Source organism: Triticum dicoccoides, chromosome 1B, assembly GCF_002162155.2.
Source record: "Triticum dicoccoides isolate Atlit2015 ecotype Zavitan chromosome 1B, WEW_v2.0, whole genome shotgun sequence".
Lineage (NCBI taxonomy): Eukaryota > Viridiplantae > Streptophyta > Magnoliopsida > Poales > Poaceae > Triticum > Triticum dicoccoides.
The window spans coordinates 29,452,078-29,474,310 of NC_041381.1; positions in this window are offsets into that span (position 1 = coordinate 29,452,078).

The following is a 22,233-nucleotide window of genomic DNA, read 5'->3' on the forward strand; positions in this document are numbered from 1 at the left end:
TTATTACTCATTGCAACGCACGGGCATATATGCTAGTATGTACAAATGAAATTCAAAATATTTTATGTCATACAAAGCTTCTAATCAGTGAAGTTCTGCAGCTACTACCGAACTGGTTAAAATCAATGATGTTCTATAATACCTACATGGATGATTACAACACCGCTCGTGTGATTTGGTACTTCACTATCTGGTTACTTGTTTTACCCCTGAGGTGAGCTAATGATTGGGAATTTACAGCATCTCAAGTCGTGCCCCCAACAGGCCCCAGCCAAGACGCTTTTTTTAGCGCCGACGGCCGAAAATCGGCCAGTCGCGCCCCCAGGATCTCATTTAGCGTCGGTTTGGCCCGAATTAACAGCCGGCGACTCCGAGCCAAAACCAAGCGCCCGGGGGTCGCCTGGGGGCGCCGGCAGAAGCGAAAAGAGCTGTGGGGCCGCTCTGTCGATGAGAGGAGGCCCTTTTCCCGCCGTTTCCTCCTGCTTTCCCCTCGGCGTCCCTCTCATTCTCCATTCCTCCTGCCAATCTCCTCCTCCTCCCTTCCAAGCCGGCCGCCATGCCGCCGAAGAAGTATGTGTTCCTCCGCGCCGCGATGGATACCACAACCGCCGCCCCAACCCAGCCGAAGCAGAGGAAGCAGAGGGCGCCGCCGTCCAAGCCCCCGGGCATGACTAACGTCGATTGGAAGGCGGAAGTTCAACGCTGGGAGGCCGTCACCGCCGATATGCGCAGCAGGGCCAAGAAGGCCCGGGACAGGGCGGCGCTCGCGGCTTCGACGGTGGGAGCAGGCGGAGCGCTCGGCCAAACAAACCGAGGTGGCTCGCGCGGGGATGATGAATCCACCCGGCGGCCACGGCCCGTACACGTCCTGGAGACAGCAAAGCATCGGATCTCCGGCCAGTTTCTCTTCGTCGCCACAACCTTGGGGCTGCACGCCGTCGCCGGGCTACGCCGACGGCGACGCACACGGCGGGTTCAACCCCAACATCGCCGGGCTACTCCCACGCTGCTGCCAACGCCGCCGCCAAGCTCGAGTGATGATGCCTCCGCGACGCCCAACAGCACAGAAACCGCACCAACGCCGTCCAGCCCGCGCACGCCGACGCCGACTCCCCAAACGCCGGAGGCCGACACCGCCGTTTGATGCATTCCCTGCGTGTCCTTTCTTTTTGTGCGTGGAACTTTTTTTTTGATCGCCGAACTGTGGCAATGTGATGATCGCCGAAATGTTGTGCCGATGCCAGATTGTGGCGTTTTCTGGAGCGGGAACGGACCAAGTTTGAATATGCGGCGCTTGGGGGCGGCACCTGGGGGTGTGGCTGGGGCCTTGATCGCCACCAGGGCCTAAAAATCGCCGGGTGAGCGCCTGAAAGAGCGCTAGCCTATGCGCCGTGGGGCCGAACGAGTGGAGAGCTCTTATAGTGCCAAACTAGCCTACATAGTCTCTCATCCATTTCGATGCAGTATTTAGGGTCAACATGCAAGTTTAAATTATCACCTGATGTTGTTTAATTATGTGCTACTAATTCATTTGTAATCGGCAAGCCTTAAAATATCTGTAATAGCATACCTTTTTTTTACTTCAGCGGGGTCTTAGATAGCTTTTTTAGAATGCTAAACTTAAGAACTGAAGTACTGAACAAATAGATACAGAGGTCGGTAAAAAGTGTTTAAGAGGAATTTTTTGTATGCAGTCTATACTAACAAAATCTTGTAGCAATTGTTTTGACCTGATCAAAGGTAAGGCCTATCAAGGTTACCTTCCATTTTGTAATAACCAAGTTATGTCTTTGTTATTCTAGATGCCATACTGATGGGAGGTAGACGATGGGAAGTTACATCCAGTTAAGTTTGATACTACAAAATTTTCCAGTAGCTAGATTCTGGAGCATATTTTTCAAGTAAGACCACACCTATAAAAGAATACTAGAGTTGAAGCTCCTATAAAAGAATCCTTAAGAGTTGAAACGCGATGGATATTCCAGAGTTGGAGAACAGAACATTGTAGCATCATAGCAGCGCTGAATGAAGCATGGCAACAGTGAACCAAGCATTTGTATGTAGAAAGAGAGGAAGTGTGTAGAGGAGAAAAACAACCGATGTTTCACACTTTGACATTCACGGCTTTGTTTCCTGTGGCAACGCACGAGCATTAAACTAGCAACCTATTAATTCAGCGCCCACAAAAAAAAACTAGTTGTTGTTTTCTGCATGTTTTTTGTTTTTATAGAAAATCGTCATCTTCGGATGTCAAAACACCCCTAATATTTTTGTCAGCTTTTTGGGAGGACGAATATTTAAAAAAAGCACTGGGGCTGCCGGGGCGCCATCCCAGGGCCCACACAGGCAGAGGGGGGCCATGTGGTACGCTCGCCTAGCACCCCCTGCACCACTTTACGCCCCCCTTCGGCCTATAAATTTCATATTTCTGAAACCCTCTGTACCAATTTATCAGGCAATGCCGACTATTTTTGATAAATAATATATAGGTGGAAAATGTTTCTGATAATGTCAAATTAATAATAAAAGACCTAGTAATTCTTAGGAGGCTTCTATATTTAATTTAATATCAATGGGTCTTAAAAGGCTAAGAAGTGGAAGGAGAATTGGGCCACATAGGCCCAATAGGGGGGGGGGCACCCTTTTCTCATGTAGGAGGCCGAATTGGAGAGGGGGGGAGGACTCATCTCCCCTCCCAGGCAGGCACAAGGGGGGGAGTCCTCTCCCCCTTGTGGCGCCCCCTCCTCTCCCCTCCAACCTATATAGTCTAGAGGCTTTGGACACTTTTGTACACACAAGTTTTAGAGCCTACTCTAGTTCTCTAGTTCTAGTTCTACTTATAGTTGGTCCTAATTGATCAATTAGAGCTAGACCTAGATCCTACAACCCTCATAATTAGAAGCCCATTGTGGTTTTAAGCTCCTCCCTCTAATTATCCGGTGAAGATTAGCTCTGGACGGCGAAGCGCTGCCGGATCGTGAAGACCGTATGCTTGCAACTCGTAGAGAGGCCGTTCTTCCGATCTTCCATTCGAGGGACTGTTCGTGGGCAGTTCGCGGGATCGTTCATCTGTGGTTCGAGGGACCCCAAGTATGATCTACATTGACTTGTATACTTCTGCCGCTACTCGAAGTCGGTAACGATCAAATCCAAATTGTTAATGCATTTTCAAATTGTACTGGCTGATTAGGGCGATTTTTTTTGTTTTCTACTAAGTTTCCCAACTGTCCTCATCCATGCCCACCAGTCTGGGAGTCAATGTGGTGAGTGGCCCCTTAGCCGGGATACCGTTAGCTAGCTTCCTCCTCCAACGCTGCTGGGCTGACCCTGTCGCTAGCGGCCCCCTCTTCCTCTGAGCCGGACGACTCTGTCGCCCCCTCTGCCTCCTCTCACTTCAGAAGGCTAAATCTTCCCGTAAGCGTCCTTAGATACGTATGTAAGTGTTTGTGTTTGTCTAAGGATATGGAAGTGTTTGTGTTTCTGCTTGAACATAAGTGTGAAAGTGTTTGTATTTGTGCTTCAACGTAAGTATGCAATGTAAAGCATGTGGTAATTGAATGATACTTTGTTTAGAATTAAAAAGTTTGGATAACTAAAGTATACAAGGTTTGTACATATTGTGCATTGTACAACATAAAAACTGTAATGAACTGTGATGTGCGTATCTTCAAACTTTACCTATCTGTGACGAAATGTAATGTGTATTGTGATAAATTTAAATTACTTATTTGTTTTACACTATAAATAATGATGTGCTATCTTCAAAATTTGCAGGGCTTCCAAATGAGTGTGAAAATTCTGGTGAAACGTTGATTAATCTCTGTTTCGCCACATTTCTGGCACTCAATATTTTCTTTTCACTAGTAGAAAAAGCCCCATTCGCCCCGGTTGGTAAGGGCCTTTTGTCCCGATTCTTGAACCGGGACTAAAGGGTCGTTTCTAATGCCCTAGACCTTTAGTCCCGGTTCGAACACGAACCGGGATAGATGGGCCTCCACGTGGCCGGTGCGCCGAGCCCAGGCAGGAGGGCCTTTGGTCCCTGTTGGTGGCACCAACCGGGACCAAAAGGCATCCACGCGTCAGCATTTCAGGGGCTAGAGTTTTTGTTTTTTTTTGAAAGGGGGAGGGGGTTGGGGCTTTTGGGGGGTTAATTTAGGTGTTTCATATATTGTGTTAGCTAGCTAATTAATAGAGAGAAGTGTCCTCTCTTATGTCCGTGCTTGGTTGACGCTACGTACTATACATAGAGAGGCCCTCGACACGCTAGCTAGTAAGAAAATGAAGGAAATCATTAAGTACAGAAGTTCGTCATGCATACCGAGAGAAGTGATCGATCGACCTCTCCTTCTCCGAGAGATTGGTCGAATAACAAGTTTTCGTATTATTTATCCGACGCTACTGGCTACATACATATACAATATGTAAGATCTCTTACAATCCCCTAGCAATTGAAATCAACTTCCACATGGTATTCTCCGGCTTTATTGATGACGTGGTCAAGAAAGAATCCCGCCAATTCCTCTTGAATTGCTTTCATGCGATCTTATGGTAGGAGTTCATTCCGCATCTGCCACGTCTAATTTGAAGAAGGGGGTTAATACATATATATGAATGAAACTCAACAGAAATGATGGTGTAATAAAATGAAATTGTGAATAGTATTGCTTACGCACTTCATATTGTCTTTTAGAGTAGCCTCGCTTATTTTTCTTAGTCGCGTTGTAGATGAACTCGCACACGTAGTATCCACAGTAATCATTCCCTTGTTCCTGCCACAAGCACTTTACAAGAAATAGAGGTCAATCAAACTGATAATGAAGCATTATAAATGGCATTAATGAAAGTATAGCTATAAAATCAACGGGAGATGCGCGCAACTAGCTAGCTAGTAGTACTTACTTTCGGGTATGTATATCGCAGCTCCTTCGGCAGTCCCGGAGCTTCTGCGGTGAACTATTTCCAAACCCTGCAAGACAAAGAAAATAATTATTATTACTTGAGATATCAGGAAATGAACAAAAAGTTGCCGATATGGTGCGATAATGATCGATTGAACTTACTTGTTGAGCATTTTAGTCATGTCCGCATAGGTTTCGGGATCTTTTCGTCTCGAGTCTAAGACGGTTACTAGTCTCCGCTCAAGCTTAATCTCCAGAAGAACATAGTGGAAACTGCGCACGCATGCATAACTCATCAATTACATTACTATAACCTTGCTCGAGTAATAAGGGAAACCGAATATGCACACGACAGTAACACTCACTCGAAGTTGTAAGGAAAGAGTATTAAATCTTTGTTTTGATTTTTGATCAACGATTGTAGCAAGTTGGCCTCGGCCTCTTCGGCGTTCTTTGTAACCAGAAATTCATCTTTGATATTTGTGTTAATGAACCCAATATCATACATTTCTTGTTTTCTGCACTCGACGATCTTCAATCTGCATAATATAGTGAGGATAATTAATATAAATACATGCAATGAAAGAGCTGAGCTATATATAGAGACTGACAGAAATAGTACTTACAGACAGTAGCAAAAGACCGTTAATTTATTGAGGGCCTTTTGATTGAAGAGCTCGAAGAACTCCTCAAATGGAACAGGCAACATATCATTTCCAACGAGGTCGTGCTCCTCTTTAATTCTCAGATACAAAGTATTCGTCCCTCCAGACTCTCTGCAGGTTTTCATGTACCAATTATGGAATCTTCGCATCATCGTTGTTAGAGATTTTTCATCTTTGACGAGAGGCTTCCCGTACTCGTATCTGTGTTCATCCACCTCCATAAAATCAAAATGTACACCGTCAGGCAGGTAATATCTAAGATTGCTATAACCGGGCACCGTCCCCGGAGCATTAGCGACGATGTCGCTAGACACATTGAGCGGGGGGCACGATTGATTTGCTTGTTCGCCGAGCTGGGCAATTTTTTTCGCAGCTGCTCGTTCTTTTGACCTTTGATGTCTGACAGTAGTTCCCGACCGCTCCGCTTTGAGATATGCCTTTTCAGTAATGCACTCATAGTTGGTTTTCGGCGGAGACTTTGGTGGTTTCCTCAGGGCATCGATAGTGCGCTTTGCTTTCATCGGATCTACCTTCTCCTCCGGAGGTGGATGTGTCTTTCCTTTTAACCCTTCAAAGAAGTCCTCCACTTCGGTCCGCACGATCTTCACATTTTCCTCCTCGGTCCTCTCATACGGTAACTTCTCTAGAGGCTTGAGAAGTGGACCGTATCTGTATTGCCTCCCGCCTCTGGCTGTACTTCTAGACGCAGGAGCAGACGGAGCGGCTGCAGCGTCTGTCTTCTTTCGTGCTTGCTTACGAGGCGGAGGAGAAGGACTACGACGCGCCGGAGCAGCCGGGGCGGCGGCGGGTCTCTTCCGCCCTTGCTGGCGAGGCAGAGAAGGAGGAGACTACTGACTTCTCGGGCGCGCCGGCGCAGGCGGAGAAGGAGGCGGAGTGCCACCACGCGCCGGAGAAGGAGGCTGAGTGCCCTTATCGTCACTCGCCGGAGGAGGAGGCGGTGGAGGAGGCGGAGTGCCCTGACTCGCCGGAGGAGGAGGAGGAGGAGGAGGCGTCCAGTTCAGAAGGTTGATGAACTCATTCCGCCATAGGCATGGAGTCTTCAGAGCAGAACCCAGCCGAGTCTCCCCTTCACCGGTAGGGTGGTCAAGCTGGAGGTCCTCAAATCCCTCCGTTATTTCGTCCACCGTCACCCTAGCATATCCTTCTAGAACCGGACGACAGTGAAAAGTTGCGCCGGGTTCAGAAGGTCGAACAGAGCCGACAGCTGCCTTGACTTTTAAGTTCTGCCATTGCGTCATAAGGTGGCAATTTTGAGACTCCGTGATAGCATCCATGGGGTAGCTAGCGGGAGCCGTCAAGACATGCTCCGGCTGAAGCAGCTTGATGGAAGCCATGCTGCTTCTCCGCTGAGATGGCGGGGTAGCTTCGGGGGAAGCTTTGGCAGTTCATTTGCTGCGATTTGCTTCTCGTTCCTCTATCGCTTGTACCCTTGCGTGCAGCGCCTGCAGTTCAGTCTGCTGCACTTTCTTCCTCCTCTCCTGGCATTTGTAAGCTCGTCGTTCTAGGGTGCCTGGAGCCTGGCGTGCCTCGTGTCCGTCCAGGGTGCTCAGGATTCCCGAGGGCCATTGTGAGCTCGTCGTTCTCTCTGTCTGGAATGAACGTCCCTTCCTGCGCTGCATCGATATAGTGCCGAAGCCTCTTGACTGGTATTTTCATTTGATCGTCCGTCCAAAGGCACTTCCCTGATACAGGGTCCAAGGTTCCGCCAGCCCCAAAGAACCAAGTCCGGCAACGGTCTGGCCAGTTCATTGTCTTTGGTTCGATCCCTTTATCAAGCAGATCATTCTTAGTCTTGGCCCACTTAGGCCGGGCTTTGAGGTAGCCACCTGACCCCGTGCGATGGTGAAGCTTCTTCTTCGCAGCATTTTTCTTGTTTGTCGCCGACATCTTCTTACTCTTTTCTGATGTCTTGTGGGCCATAAATACGGACCAGTGATCTCTGATCTTCTCATATTTGCCGATGAATTCTGGTGTCTCTTCTTTGTCGACTAACCTTTTCAGCTCATTCTTCCACCTCCTGAATTGGCCTGCCATCTTCTTAAGAGCATGAGATTTGATTAATTGCTCTTTAACTGGCTTCTCTGGATCCTCCTCTCGCGGTAGGGTGAAATTTGCCTTCAGCTCAGTCCAAAGATCATCTTTCTGCATATCATTGACATAAGACACCTCAGGGTCTTTGTTCTTAGGCTTATACCATTGGTGGATGCTCATCGGGATCTTGTCCCTAACAAGAACCCCGCACTGAGCAGCAAATGCATCCTTTGTCCGGATGGGTTCAATCGGTTCACCGTCGCGCGCGATTGCTGTGATCTCAAACCTTTCATCCGAGCGCAACTTTTTCTTCAGGCCTCGTCTCTTTACCGAAGTTGTGCTCGATCCGGAGGGCTAGAAAAAAGAAGAAAGACGAGAGTTAATTAATATGTGTACATATACCAAAACAATGAATGCATCAATTAGCTAGTCAGCACAGACTTAACTAATATATATACCTGACCGGACTCGGTTCGGTCACCGGAGCCGTCATCACGGTCTCCTTCTTGCACCGTCATTGGGTCACCGGAGCCATCATAATCATGTCTTTCCTCCTCCATTCTTCGATCACCGTAGCCTGCTTCTTCATCCTGTTCTTCCAGACCATCATTGTCGTTAAGATACGACAAGATATCACCTCCGGCTAAGATTATGTCCCCCAACACCTCTTCTGCTTCCTCGTCTCGTATGTGCTCCATTGTTTCTGCAAATATTACAACATGGCAATTATTACACAAACGTGACAGCAGGTGATATATTAGTGGCAAACGTAGACCGAGCTTATTCTGGGTTTGGGGTGGCCTCGGCAACGCTTCAAGGGTAGGGGCGATGTGGAAGGGGTAGGAGACTGACATCGTTTTTTCTAGGGTTTGTGTGTCCTCGAGAGTTTTGGTCGAGCGAGAGGGCCGGGGGGTGCTCCCGTGGTATAAGTTATCACGGTCGAAGTTATCCGGGAGGGGGTTATATCGACAACGACGATATACATACATGGGAAAACAATGTTATCGAGGAGGGGGGTAGGTCTAACCCTCCCCCCACCCCTCGTGTTGAAGTTATCGAGACACGGGGTATATCGACAACGACATATCCGATAAAAAATAAGAAGACGAAGAAGAAATAAAAAGAGGAGAAGAAGAAAGGAATAGAGGAGAAGATTGAAGAAAAAAAGAAGAAAAAAAAGAGGAGAAGAAGAAAGGAATAGAGGAGAAGAAGAGAAAATAGAATATTCTATTTTCTCTCTATTCCTTTCTTCTTCTCCTCTTCTTTTTCTTCTTTTTTCTTCTTCTTATTTATTTCTCCTCTTCTTCCTCTCCTCTTCTTCTCCTTTCTTCCTCTTCTTATTTTCCTTTTTTCTCTCATTCTTTTTCTTCTTCTTCCTTCTTAATATCACTTGGCAACTTCTCCTCTATGTAACTTTTGCATATATAAAACTTTTCCATGGATCATCATTTCTCATATATATCGAATATATATCCATAGTCATATATATAAACTTTCTATATTTAGCATATTCTAAATTTTCCTAACTCTTTTACAACTAGAAAGATTACATATATGGAAAAAACATTGATACACATATGAACAAAAAATACATATATGAACAAAAACATGCTCTGAACAATTTTTTAATATATTTTGAACATCTACATACACATAGCCACATACATGCACATATACATTATATATATATGAACAAAAAAATTAAACTAATAAAAATGAAAAAAGCAGAGCCGCATAGCCACATACATACACATAATTACACTAAACTCTGACCGCAACGAGGACCAACCCTTTAGTCCCGGTTTGTGGCACAAACTGGGACTAATGGTCATGGGCTAGGGGCGAGGCGCATTGGTCCCGGTTCATGCGTGGAGCCGGGACGAAAAGGTCCAGACGAACCGGGACCAATGGCCCACGTGGCTGCCCTCTTGAGTGTTCTTGGTGAGAACGTAGTTGACAAGGAGAGAACCGGGATTAATGGTATTACGAGGGCCAAACCATAAGACATTAAAGCATTTCAAATGAACTCTGAAAAAGTTGAAAGTTGGCATGGTATCATAATTTCACCCACATAACATGTGCATGTACAAAACGGACAATGGTATCATACTCGTTTGTTACAAAGTTGGCATGGTATCATCATAATAGTTGCGGGAGAAAGTCTTCACTTTTTCTTCGCTTGTTTCATTTGCTTATTGCGCCGTAACCATGGATAATCTTCATCGTTTATCAGGATGCTTGGGTCAGCCTTGACTTTGAAGGGAGGAATTTCATGAAACTTTTCATAATCTTCAGACATGTCTGTCTTGCCTTTCACTCCCACGATGTCCCTTTTTCTTGAAAGAACTATGTGGGGTTTTGGCTCATCGTATGATGTATTCGCTTCCTTATCTTTTCTTTTTCTTGGTTTGGTAGACATGTCCTTCACATAGATAACCTGTGCCACATCATTGACTAGGACGAATGGTTCGTCAGTGTACCCAAGATTTTTCAGATCCACTGTTGTCATTCCGTACTGTGGGTCTACTTGTACCCCGCCTCCTGACAGATTGACCCATTTGCACGTAAACAAAGGGACCTTAAAATCATGTCCGTAGTCAAGTTCCCATATGTCCACTATGTAACCATAATATGTGTCATTTCCCCTCTCGGTTGCTGCATCAAAGCGGACACCGCTGTTTTGGTTGGTGCTCTTTTGATCTTGTTTAATCATGTAAAATGTATTCCCATTTATCTCGTATCCTTTGTAAATCAATACAGTCAAAGATGGTCCCCTGGACAACAAGTACAACTCATCACAAACAGTCTTGTCACCTCTGAGACGTGTTTCCAACCAACTGCTGAAAGTTCTGATGTGTTGACATGTAATCCAGTCGTCGCACTACTCCGGGTGTTTGGAGCGCAGACTGTACTTGTGTTCATCGACATACGGGGTCACCAAGGTAGAGTTCTGTAGAACTGTGCAGTGTGCTTGAGACCAAGAATATCCATCCCTGCATATTATTGAGTCCCCTCCAAGCGTGCCTTTTCCAGTCAGTCTCCCCTCATACCGTGATTTAGGGAGACCTATCTTCTTAAGGCCAGGAATGAAGTCAACACAAAACCCAATGACATCCTCTGTTTGATGGCCCATGGAGATGCTTCCTTCTGGCCTAGCACGGTTATGGATATATTTTTTTTAGGACTCCCATGAACCTCTCAAAGGGGTACATATTGTGTAGAAATACGGGGCCCAGAATGACAATCTCGTCAACTAGATGAACTAGGACGTGCGTCATGATATTGAAGAAGGATGGTGGGAACACCAGCTCGAAACTGAAAAGACATTGCACCACATCACTCCTTAGCCTTGGTACGATTTCTGGATCGATCACCTTCTGAGATATTGCATTGAGGAATGCACATAGCTTCACAATGGCTAATCGGACGTTTTCCGGTAGAAGCCCCCTCAATGCAACCGGAAGCAGTTGCGTCATAATCACGTGGCAGTCATGAGACTTTAGGTTCTGGAACTTTTTCTCTGGCATATTTATTATTCCTTTTATATTATTCGAGAAGCCAGTCAGGACCTTCATACTGACCAGGCATTTAAAGAAGATTTCTTTCTCTTCTTTTGTAAGAGCGTAGCTGGCAGGACCTTCATACTGCTTCGAAGGCATGTCTTTTTTTCGTGCAAGCGTTGCAGGTCCTCCCGTGCCTCAGGTGTATCTTTTGTCTTCCCATACACGCCCAAGAAGCCTAGCAGGTTCATGCAAAGGTTCTTCGTCACGTGCATCACGTCGATTGAAGAGCGGACCTCTAGGTATTTCCAGTAGGGTAGGTCCCAAAATATAGATTTCTTCTTCCACATGGGTGCATGTCCCTCAGCGTCATTCAGAACAGCTAGTCCGCCGGGACCCTTTCCAAAGATTACGTGTAAATCATTGACCATAGCAAGTACGTGATCACCGGTACGCATGGCGGGCTTCTTCCGGTGATCTGCCTCGACTTTGAAATGCTTGCCTTTCTTTCGACATTGATGGATGGTCGGAAGAAATCGACGATGGCCCAGGTACACATTCTTCCTGCATTTGTCCAGGTATATACTTTCAGTGTCATCTAAACAGTGCGTGCATGTGTGGTATCCCTTGTTTGTCTGTCCTGAAAGATTACTGAGAGCGGGCCAATCACTGATGGTTACAAACAGCAACACGTGCAGGTTAAATTCCTCCTGTTTGTGCTCATCCCACGTACGTACACTGTTTTCATTCCACAGCTGTAAAAGTTCTTCAACTAATGGCCTTAGGTACACATCAATGTCGTTGCCGAGTTGCTTAGGGCCTTGGATGAGAACTGGCATCATAATGAACTTCCGCTTCATGCACATCCAAGGAGGAAGGTTATACATACATAGAGTCACAGGTCAGGTGTTGTGATTGCTGCTCTGCTTCCCGAAAGGATTAATGCCATCCGCGCTTAAACCAAACCATACGTTCCTTGGGTCACCTGCAAGCTCAGTCTAGTACTTTCTCTCGATTTTTCTCCACTATGACCCGTCGGCGGGTGCTCTCAACTTCCCGTCTTTCTTATGGTCCTCACTGTGCCATCGCATGAACTTGGCATGCTCTTCGTTTCTGAATAGACGTTTCAACCGTGGTATTATAGAAGGATACCACATCACCTTCGCAGGAACCTTCTTCCTGGGGGGCTCGCTGTCAACATCACCAGGGTCATCTCGTCTGATCTTATACCGCAATGCACCGTATACCGGGCATGCGTTTAGATCCTTGTACGCACCGCTGTAGAGGATGCAGTCATTAGGGCATGCATGTATCTTCTGCACCTCCAATCCTAGAGGGCATACAACCTTCTTTGTTGCGTATGTACTGTCGGGCAATTCGTTATCCTTTGGAAGCTTCTTCTTCAATATTTTCAGTAGCTTCTCAAATCCTTTGTCAGGCACAGCATTCTCTGCCTTCCACTGCAGCAATTCCAGTACGGTACCGAGCTTTGTGTTGCCATCTTCACAATTGGGGTATAATCCTTTTTTGTGATCCTCTAACATGCGATCGAACTTCAGCTTCTCCTTTTGACTTTCGCATTGCATCCTTGCATCGACAATGACCCGGCGGAGATCATCATCATCGGGCACATCGTCTGGTTCCTCTTGATCTTCAGCAGCTTCCTCCGTTGCAGCATCATTGGGCACATCATCTGGTTCCTCTTGATCTTCAGCAGCTTCCCCCGTTGCAGCATCACCGTATTCAGGGGGCACATAGTTGTCATTGTCCTCTTCTTCTTCGTCGTCTTCCATCATAACCCCTATTTCTCCGTGCCTCGTCCAAACATTATAGTGTGGCATGAAACCATTGTAAAGCAGGTGGGTGTGAAGGATTTTCCGGTCAGAGTAAGACTTCGTATTCCCACATTTAGGGCATGGACAACACATAAAACCATTCTGCTTGTTTGCCTCAGCCACTTCGAGAAAATCATGCACGCCCTTAATGTACTCAGAGGTGTGTGTGTCACCGTACATCCATTGCCGGTTCATCTGCGTGCATTATATATAATTAAGTGTGTCAAAAACCATTACAGAACATCATGAATAGATAATTAAGTGACCAAATTAATAGAAGTTCATCATCACAATAAAACCAAAGTACATACATAGTTCTCATCTAACAACATAAAGCTCTCCAGAGCATCTAAATTAATTAAACCATACATTGAAACTATGTAAAACATTTCAATGCGAAAACAAATGTGATCATAATCACAATCAAGGTAACAACTGATCCAACTACATAATGATACCAAGCCTTGATATGAATGGCATATTTTCTAATCTTTCTAATCTTCAAGCGCATTGCATCCATCTTGATCTTGTGATCATCGACGACATCCGCAACATGCAACTCCAATAACATCTCCTCCTCCTCAATTTTTCTTATTTTTTCCTTCAGGAAATTGTTTTCTTCTTCAACTAAATTTAACCTCTCGACAATAGGGTCGGTTGGAATTTCCGGTTCAACAACATCCTAGATAAATAAAATCTATGTCACGTTGGTCGGCATAATTGTCATAAACAATAAATGAACCAATAGTTATGAAAAGATAATATATACCACATCCGGATCATAGACAGGACAAGGGCCGACGGGGGCGGATACCAAAACCATCTCACTATATAATAACAAGCAATAAAATAGTAAGAAAATTAGACAAGTATCTATCTAAAGCAAGAATGTTTTTCTTTCAAAAAGAAGATAAGAACAAGAGGCTCACCACGGTGGTGCCGACGACGAGATCGGCGCGGGCGATCGACGACAGTGAAGACGAGGATGGGGCGTGACGGGCCGCTAATATAAACCTAGATAAATCTCGGGAAAAATAGAGTTCGAAGGTCGTGCTTCGAGAGGAGAAAGCTTAACTAGTGTGGCTCGGGCATTTCATCGAACACCTCATGTGCATAGTAGGTGAGCTAGAGTACCACAAAGCACTTCCCTCCCCGGCCAGAGGAAAACAGAGTAGTGGAGTGCTCTGCTCGCGGGCGAAGGGTATATATAGGCACCTCAATGGTCCCGGTTCGTGGCACGAACCGGGACTAAAGGGCAGCCTGTTGTCCCGGTTCAAGTCACCAACCGGGACCAATGATGGTGGGCCAGGAGTCAGGCCCATTGGTCCCGGTTCGTCCCACCAACCGGGACCAAAAGGTCCAGACGAACCGGGACTAATGGCCCACGTGGCCCGGCCGGCCCCCTGGGCTCACGAACCGGGACCAATGCCCCCATGGGTCCCGGTTCTGGACTGAACCGGGACTAATGGGTTGACCCGGCCTGATCCAAAGCCCTCTTTTCTACTAGTGTTGTAAGCAAAAATCATGCCCATTTTTTCGTTGATTCACAATTTTTAATGCTTATTTTATCTCTTTGTTGATTGTACTATATACTTTATAGTGATGTCATGAACTATGCAATTTCTATTTAATTTCTAAACATTAATGTAGGGCATGAACCAAGTATACCATGGTGTGGCAACAGTAGGGTAGGTGAATGCCACCAAGTGGTTCTCACTTGCAATGAAATCCGCGTACATCTCCATGAGGACTTTTTGGTGAGGACGGTATATTTTACACTTGTGTTCAAGCTAATGAGTTTCTCATGTGTATAAGCGCCAAAAAATGTCTAATTGTTATTTTCTTTTAGTTTATACTCAGTGCATCCCTTGTTGGCGAAGGACCGACTTCATGTGTAGCCCGAACCTGCCCATAGAGGTGAAGGGCACATTTGAGCTCTAGATGGATCTGTTAAGAAATGTCACATGCCCTTGACCCTTATGGTTAGCAAAGACGCACACCAAACGTATTTCAGTGGCCCTCGTTGGATACAGATTGCAACAAAAATATTAGGGATGCAAGCTGGGAAGATATTCATGTTTTTTCTTGGCGAAGTAGATGATAACAACGATGCCATCTATCTATGTACAACGCCCCCCTAGTCACCATAGCAAATTCGGTGTTGATGTCGATTTCTTACACGTAGTTCTATCGTACTAGCACTTCATTGAACATATATGTTGTATGCGGTAATTATATTGTTATGTGTAAGTGTTAAACAAAATAGGTATTAAACTAATAAAGTGTGTTCTTAAACTATGCTATATATGACTTTATATTGTGCCTTCTACGATACTACTCTTAACAGGAAAACTACCACGGCAGCCAAAAATGCTACCATGGCAAAGCTTTTTCTTTAGCCTAGCAAAATACTATATCACTAGTGGGCGTTAGTCAGTGCCAATCATAGGTACAAACATTACCAATGGTAGGCGATATGCCCGCACTAATGTCAAGTTAGTAGGGGCGCGAGGTCAGTGGCGGGCGCCCTTCAAAGCCTCGCCCACTAGTAGGGGTGGGCACACTCACACCGAAAACCAAAAAACCGAACCGATTTAACCGATTTATGTGTTTATTAACTATCCATTTATATATATAGCAAAGTTGTATCTTTCATTACAGCCAACGATGTGACATTTTAACTATCATATAGTCATATTTTCTGTTAAGGTTGCTAGCTCTTGTGATTATTATTTGTATATTTTGTGCAATGCAAATAGCTGCTCATATAAGTGGTGGCTCTGATTGCTGCACGTACTTCGGTTTTTCGGTTAACCGAATAAACCGAACCGATATATTTAGGTTACTATGGTTCGGTTGCTAATTTTTGTTTGATTATTTCGGTTGCCATTTCTCTAAAACCGGAATTATAAAAAACCGAATAAACCGAACCGTAATAGCCATATTAACCGAACGCCCAACCCTACCCACTAGATAGTGATGGACTTTTAGAGCCCGCCACTTCTAGGCAGTTTTGCAGTAAAGAAATCAGAACACCCCGCCCCTGAGAGCTCCTATGTGACGCTCTCTGCGTCAAGCAGTCGAGCGATCGCATAGGGGATCGACAGACTGGGCCGACCCATCTCTCTCGCGAACAGTAGCTCACGATGGATTAAAAAAAGATGCGTTGCCAGGATCGAACACTAGACCTGATGCTCCTAAGCATTCGACTACAACCAGTTGAGCTAGCGAGCTTTGTTGATCACAGAAGAGTGCAAAATTTTAAGAAAACTTAAACGCTGATTCGAACATCTTTAAAAATTTCGAACACAATTTTTTTTTCGAAAACAAAACGTGAATGTTTTATCAAACGCGAACATTATTTTTTTTCACAAATTTTGAGAAAACTAAAACATTTTTCAACACACAAATGAATTTTGGAGACGCGAACATATTTTTTAGAACGGAAAACATTTTTTAAACCACTCAAAAAATTGAACTGGAACAATTTTTCAAATTTCAAAACAAAATTTGGAAACACAAACAACTTTTCCACGCGAAGAATTTTTCAATTCCAGGGAAAATAAAAAAAACAACTTTTTTAAAATTTGCAAACAATTTTGGAAACAAAACATTTTTCAAAACTTCCAACAAAACTTGTAAATTTGAACATTTTTTGAAATTTTCGAGCAAATTTTGGAACAGGAACACGTTTTCAAACTCCCAAACATATTTATGGAATTTACGAACATTTTCCAATTTGTGAACAAAATTTGAAACATGAACATTTTATAAATTTGTGAACAAATTTGGAAAGCTGGAACACTTTTTGAAATTCGTAAACATTTTGCGAATGCAATTTTTTTTAAATATGAACATTTATTGAAACTCAAGAACAAAAATTGAAAACAAACATTTTTCTTAAATTTGCGAACAAATTTTGTAAAGTTGTGAAAATTTGAAAAAGAACATCAAGAAAAGAAACAGAAACTAAAAAAAGAAAGTGAAATTTGAAATATGTGAACATTCTTTAAAACTCCCGAACAAAATTTGAAATATGTGAATAAATTTTTGAAATGGGAACATTTTACGAAACTCACGAAAAAAAATTCAAACATGAACATTTTTTAAAAATTCTAACAAAATTTGAAATAGGAACATTTATTGAAACTCACGAACAAAAATTGAAAAAATGAAAGTTTTTCTTAATTTGTGAACAAATTTTGCAAAGTTGTGAAATTGTGAAAAAACATAAAAAAAGAAACAGAAACTAAAAAAAGAAAATAGAAACAAAATTTGAAGATGAGAACATTTTTTGAAGTTTGAACAATTTTTTGAAAGCATGAACTTTTTTTCAAGTCAGGAACAAAAATTGAAAGGAGAACATTTTGTGAAGTTTTGAACAAGTTTTTTTGAAAGATGAACAAAATTTGAAAATTAGAACATTTTGTGATGTTTTGAATAATTTTTTGAAAGATGAACAAAATTTGAGAACATTTTCTTAAGTTTTGAACAATTGTGAGCAACACAGAAAAAAATGAAAAAATGAAAATAACTCTGAAAACAAAAAAACAAAAACGAAAAATGAAAAAGAAACAGAAAACAGAAAAAAAACATAAAAATGAGAAAAGGATAAAAAAGGAAACAGAAAAAGAAAAAGAAAAAATTAAATTAAAATGAAAAAGAAAAAGAAACAGTAAAAAAAGAAACAAAAAGAGGTAAAGAGGGAAATAGAAAAACCGGTTCAGGAACCTTCTAGAAGGTAGAAGGTTCCCAAAACCAGAAAAACCGGCTGGGAACCACCTAGAAGATTCCCAAAACCGGATTTGCTTTAACGTTGAACGGGCCGGCCCATCCTAAGGCGCTCGTCGATCTGCCTGTGCGTCCGGTCGACTACTTGCGGCAAAGAGCGGCAAATAGGAAATTCCCCCGCCCCTGGTGGGCAAACGGCGAGCACCCGACAAGCACGGGAGGGGATGGATCCATGGCCCACATGACGGCAGATCATACCCCTTGGAGGTGGTCCGAACATGGGAGTGGCAAGCCCAATGGCCTCAGCGCAGACCGAGATAGGATTGGAGGGAGCCCCACCTCGGACCGACGTCGGCATCTCTGGGACGCCGTCCACCACCACAGCCCAGGTCCATGATGCCCACCACAAGTCCACAACCTGACCACACTGGGCCACGCCCGCACGGCGGCCTCGCGAACTACACCGCTGCCAAACACCCAATAGCAGAGGGCATTTCCTAAACGGCGCCCGTTGCGCCCGTTCCAGGCATCGGCGCAAACGGGCGCACACCCCTCGCCGCACCTTCTCGCTGCCCTGGGCCGGCCCAATAATATCATCAAAGCAAAAGATCGCACCGTGCGAGAGGCAGGGATCGAACACAGGGCTGCTGGATTGAGAGTGCAGCGCCCTAACCACCAGGACAACGACACACTTGTGCTAGTAAACTTCTTTCCTTTCATTTAATCTTTACCTATGTTGTTCGCTGGTCATTTTCTGGACGTTTTTCTTCTTGTTCATTGTTCCTTTTTCTTTTCTCATTTCCTTTTCTTTCTTTCCTTAAACATGCAAACTCTTTATCAAATTTGTGAACTTTTCAAATTCAATGAACTTTAATCAAAATCGATGAACTATGTTTCTTTTTTGCTAAGCGCGAGATTTATTTTCCAATTTGGTAACTTTATTTCATATCGATGAACTTTCTTTCAAAATTGATGAACATTTTTCAAAATTGATGAACATTTTTCAAAATTGATGAACTATTGTCAAATTTGATGAACTTTGAAAAATATTCAGTGTGTATAAAAAATGTTCATCATGTATAGAAATTTTGTTCAGCGTGCATTCAAAATGAGTTCATCGTATTTAAAAAAAATGTTCTACGTGTATTTGAATATTGTTCACCGTACACAGAATTTTCGGACACGTACTGAACAATTTGTGAAAATACGTTGAACAATTTGCGAATACACATTGAACATTGTGTAATATATACTGAACAAAATTAAGAAACATACTGAACAATTGTATACTCACTGAATAACCAAAACCAAAATAGAATACACGATGAACATTATTTATATCCATTGAACATTTTAAATAATACACGATGAACATTTTTTATATCCATTGAATAACCAAAACCAATTATGTATCTTGAACATTTTTTATATCCATTGAACATTTTAAATAATGTACGATGAACATTTTCGAAACAATATGAATATATGTGTCGAACAATTTTTGAATACTCATTCAACATTTAGTAAAAACGTTTTTCAAATTCAATGGACTTTCGTTGAATAGGGCCAACGTTTTTTGCATGTTCACAAACTTTTTTCCGAAATCTGTGAAGTTTCAATTATTTTTAAAAGAAAATCATGTATGGATGGTAGTTTTTAAAGTGTCGGAGCTGCATTCTATCACTAGTAACGACATGCCGTAGGGGTTAGCCGAACGCTGTAGGTAGCGAAAACTGGGCTTCGAAACAGCAGCCCACTAACCATCCCTGTAGGCGCCAGGTATGGTAACCGGCGCAGAAGGCGCCCGTTAGGAGCTCCCATAGCAGAGCTGCCCCATCGCATCCCAAGAGACCCCAAGCAGCACCTGTAAGCTGGGCCGCGCCATATCATTCAATTCTACTCCAGAACCCGGAAGAGATCGCCGGCTCAGCCCACATCCTGTGCGGCGACCACGCCGGATCATCGCGACCACCCTGTGCCGCCTGCCGTGACCAGGACACCAGATAGGAAGCCGCCAGGTGCCACACGGCACTACCAGGAGGCCTACGAGTAATGCTACACGCACGGGGACTTCAAGTTGGTTTTACAGGCTAATTGAAGATTAATGGTTGTGATTTAGTTAATTAGGACGGGCCTACCACTTAGAATCAGGGTGGCAATTAGATTACAGCACGTCCTCCACCCCGTGAAAGCCCGTTGAAACTTGCCCGTGAATGTAGTATTATCGGAAGGCCTACACACTCCACCGCACAACGAGCATGCGCAGAAGCGGCCACAACCCAACAACACGAGCAAACGCCGCCGCCAACGTACGCTTGCTGCGGCGATGCCGCACCCCACATGAGCACGATGCCTCTGCGTGGCCAGGCCGTTCAGCACCAGCCGCCAAGGGATGTGCGATGGGGAGGAGATGTCCTGCCGCCTGGAAAGTCTGGTCGGCGCCTGCAGCAGGGCTGGGCCCACAGTGGTGCAAAACGTGCGGCCCGCAAGGGCCCAAAATTCTCGGAGGCCCCAAAATTTTACATAGGCCTACTATTAAAAAAATATGCACCAGCAAAAAAATGGGCTGCTGGGCGCTGGAGTGGGCTCTGCCGCTCTGGGCTGGAGTCGAAGCGACGAGGCCACGAGGGCATCCATCGAGCAACCGCGACCTGACCAGCGCTGAAACGGGATTAGGCGTTCCGGGATCGTTCTCTTCTCCGGCCCGATCTGTTTACTCCAGGGCTGAAATGGCGGCATCGACCAGCGCTGGAAGCTTGAGCCTTGAAACAAGAACTTCTCCTGATCTCCTCATTGTCCCCGACTCCTCCTCGACTGCTTGTACTCGATGTCTCGATCACTACAGCCTAAAGGATCGGGAATTCAGGATCGCGAGAACTGAAAACTCTCAATCGTGGGCGTGGGGCGACGACCGTGGGCTCATGGCTACAGGAAGGAAAGGAACGTCTCTGGGCGACCGACCGCTGCCGCCGTTGCCTTCCTCGTCTCCTCTGTCCTTTCTTAAATTTGAATTGATCGGTGACGGACTCTAGCCTCTTGCCAGGTGCTTACTGCTTAGCGAGTCCTTTTTTTCAATTAACTTTGGTTCCTACTATTAATTCCTAATTTTGTAATTAACTATTGGCAAGGATCGATACTTCGTTAGAGATTGGTTCTTACTTTTTACCTCCTCGGTTAAAGATCACAGGAACCAAAAGAATGAGGATGCTCAAATAAATAGCAACTAGAAATTGGACATGCATGACTTTTTATATGTCCAATTGTTATGTAAGACATTATATTATATACATTATAATTTTTTTTCTGCCAGATATATATATACTATAATTGTTCGTTAGTTCATTTTTTAAAGATAGGGCTCCATTTTTTAGTTTCGCACAGGGCCCTGTGTCGGGGATATACCCCGCGGTATAACCCGTCCGGAAGTATGACCCGGCCGGACTTGGCGCTTTACCAATGACCCGCCAAAGGACTTGGGACTCACGGGTCTGGCGGCTTACTGGTCAGACGACTCACGAGCCTGATGACTCACGGATGACCCCGACGGCGGGTCAGATAGAAGACTAGGCCCGAGGCCCAGAAGGCCGGCTCATGTTATGGTGGGCCGGCTTAAGAGGAAAGGGATGACGAATATTTCCTTTACAAGGAAGGAAGACCCGGACTTGTATTCAACTTGTAAGGAAAGATAGACTAGTCCTAGTCCTACTAGAACTGTACATGTAAGCCGCCCCTTCAACTTATATAAGGAGAGGCAGGGCTCCCCAAAGAGGAACAAGAGGCAAGAAACAATCTTTAGGGCTAGACACAAAGAGACCGGCTTACTGGCGACTCCCTCATGATCATAATGAGACCTAGGCACAAACAACATGTAGGGTTATTACCGGATGATGTTTCCCGGGGCCCAAAGCTGTCTAAACCCTTGTCTTGTGTTGCGTCTCTCGATTCCGCTCAACCCCTCTCAAAGCTACTACATAGATGCGTTGACCTTACAACTAAGTCCTTACACTAGGACATCTGCCGTGACAATTCCATGATAGTTGGCGCCTACCGTGGGGCCTGCGCACGGTGGCGTTGAGTTCTTGGAGGGATCTCTTCAGGGATCGAAGAGCTCGCGATTAGACAGGTGGAAGTTTGAGTTCAAAGATTAGGGTTGCGTGGTGCGCCCCGCTACGACCAGATGATCCGTCGAATCCGGGTCAATTTCTGTTCAACTGTCATTAGAAACCAAGGCAAGATTAATTGCCTCCTCAAGTTCCTACATGATCAGGCATTGAGGCAAGTTACAAGAAAAAGCGATCTGCTATTTTGTCTGATACTGTGTTGAACCAAGTAGTACTTTTGCTACACCTCACATAAAGCTACGGTCAGGTTGGTTATCCGTGATTATTGAGGATTGGATTGACAAAGAAATAAAAGGAAAGGGAAGAGTAAAAAGTTTCAACCCGGATTCAACTAGTGCTCCACGACAAGGGAAAGTCCCAAGAGACCTGTTGTTTGTTGAGAAGGAAAGTTCAGTTAAACAGCACAACAGCTCCACGATCTGAAGATGGAC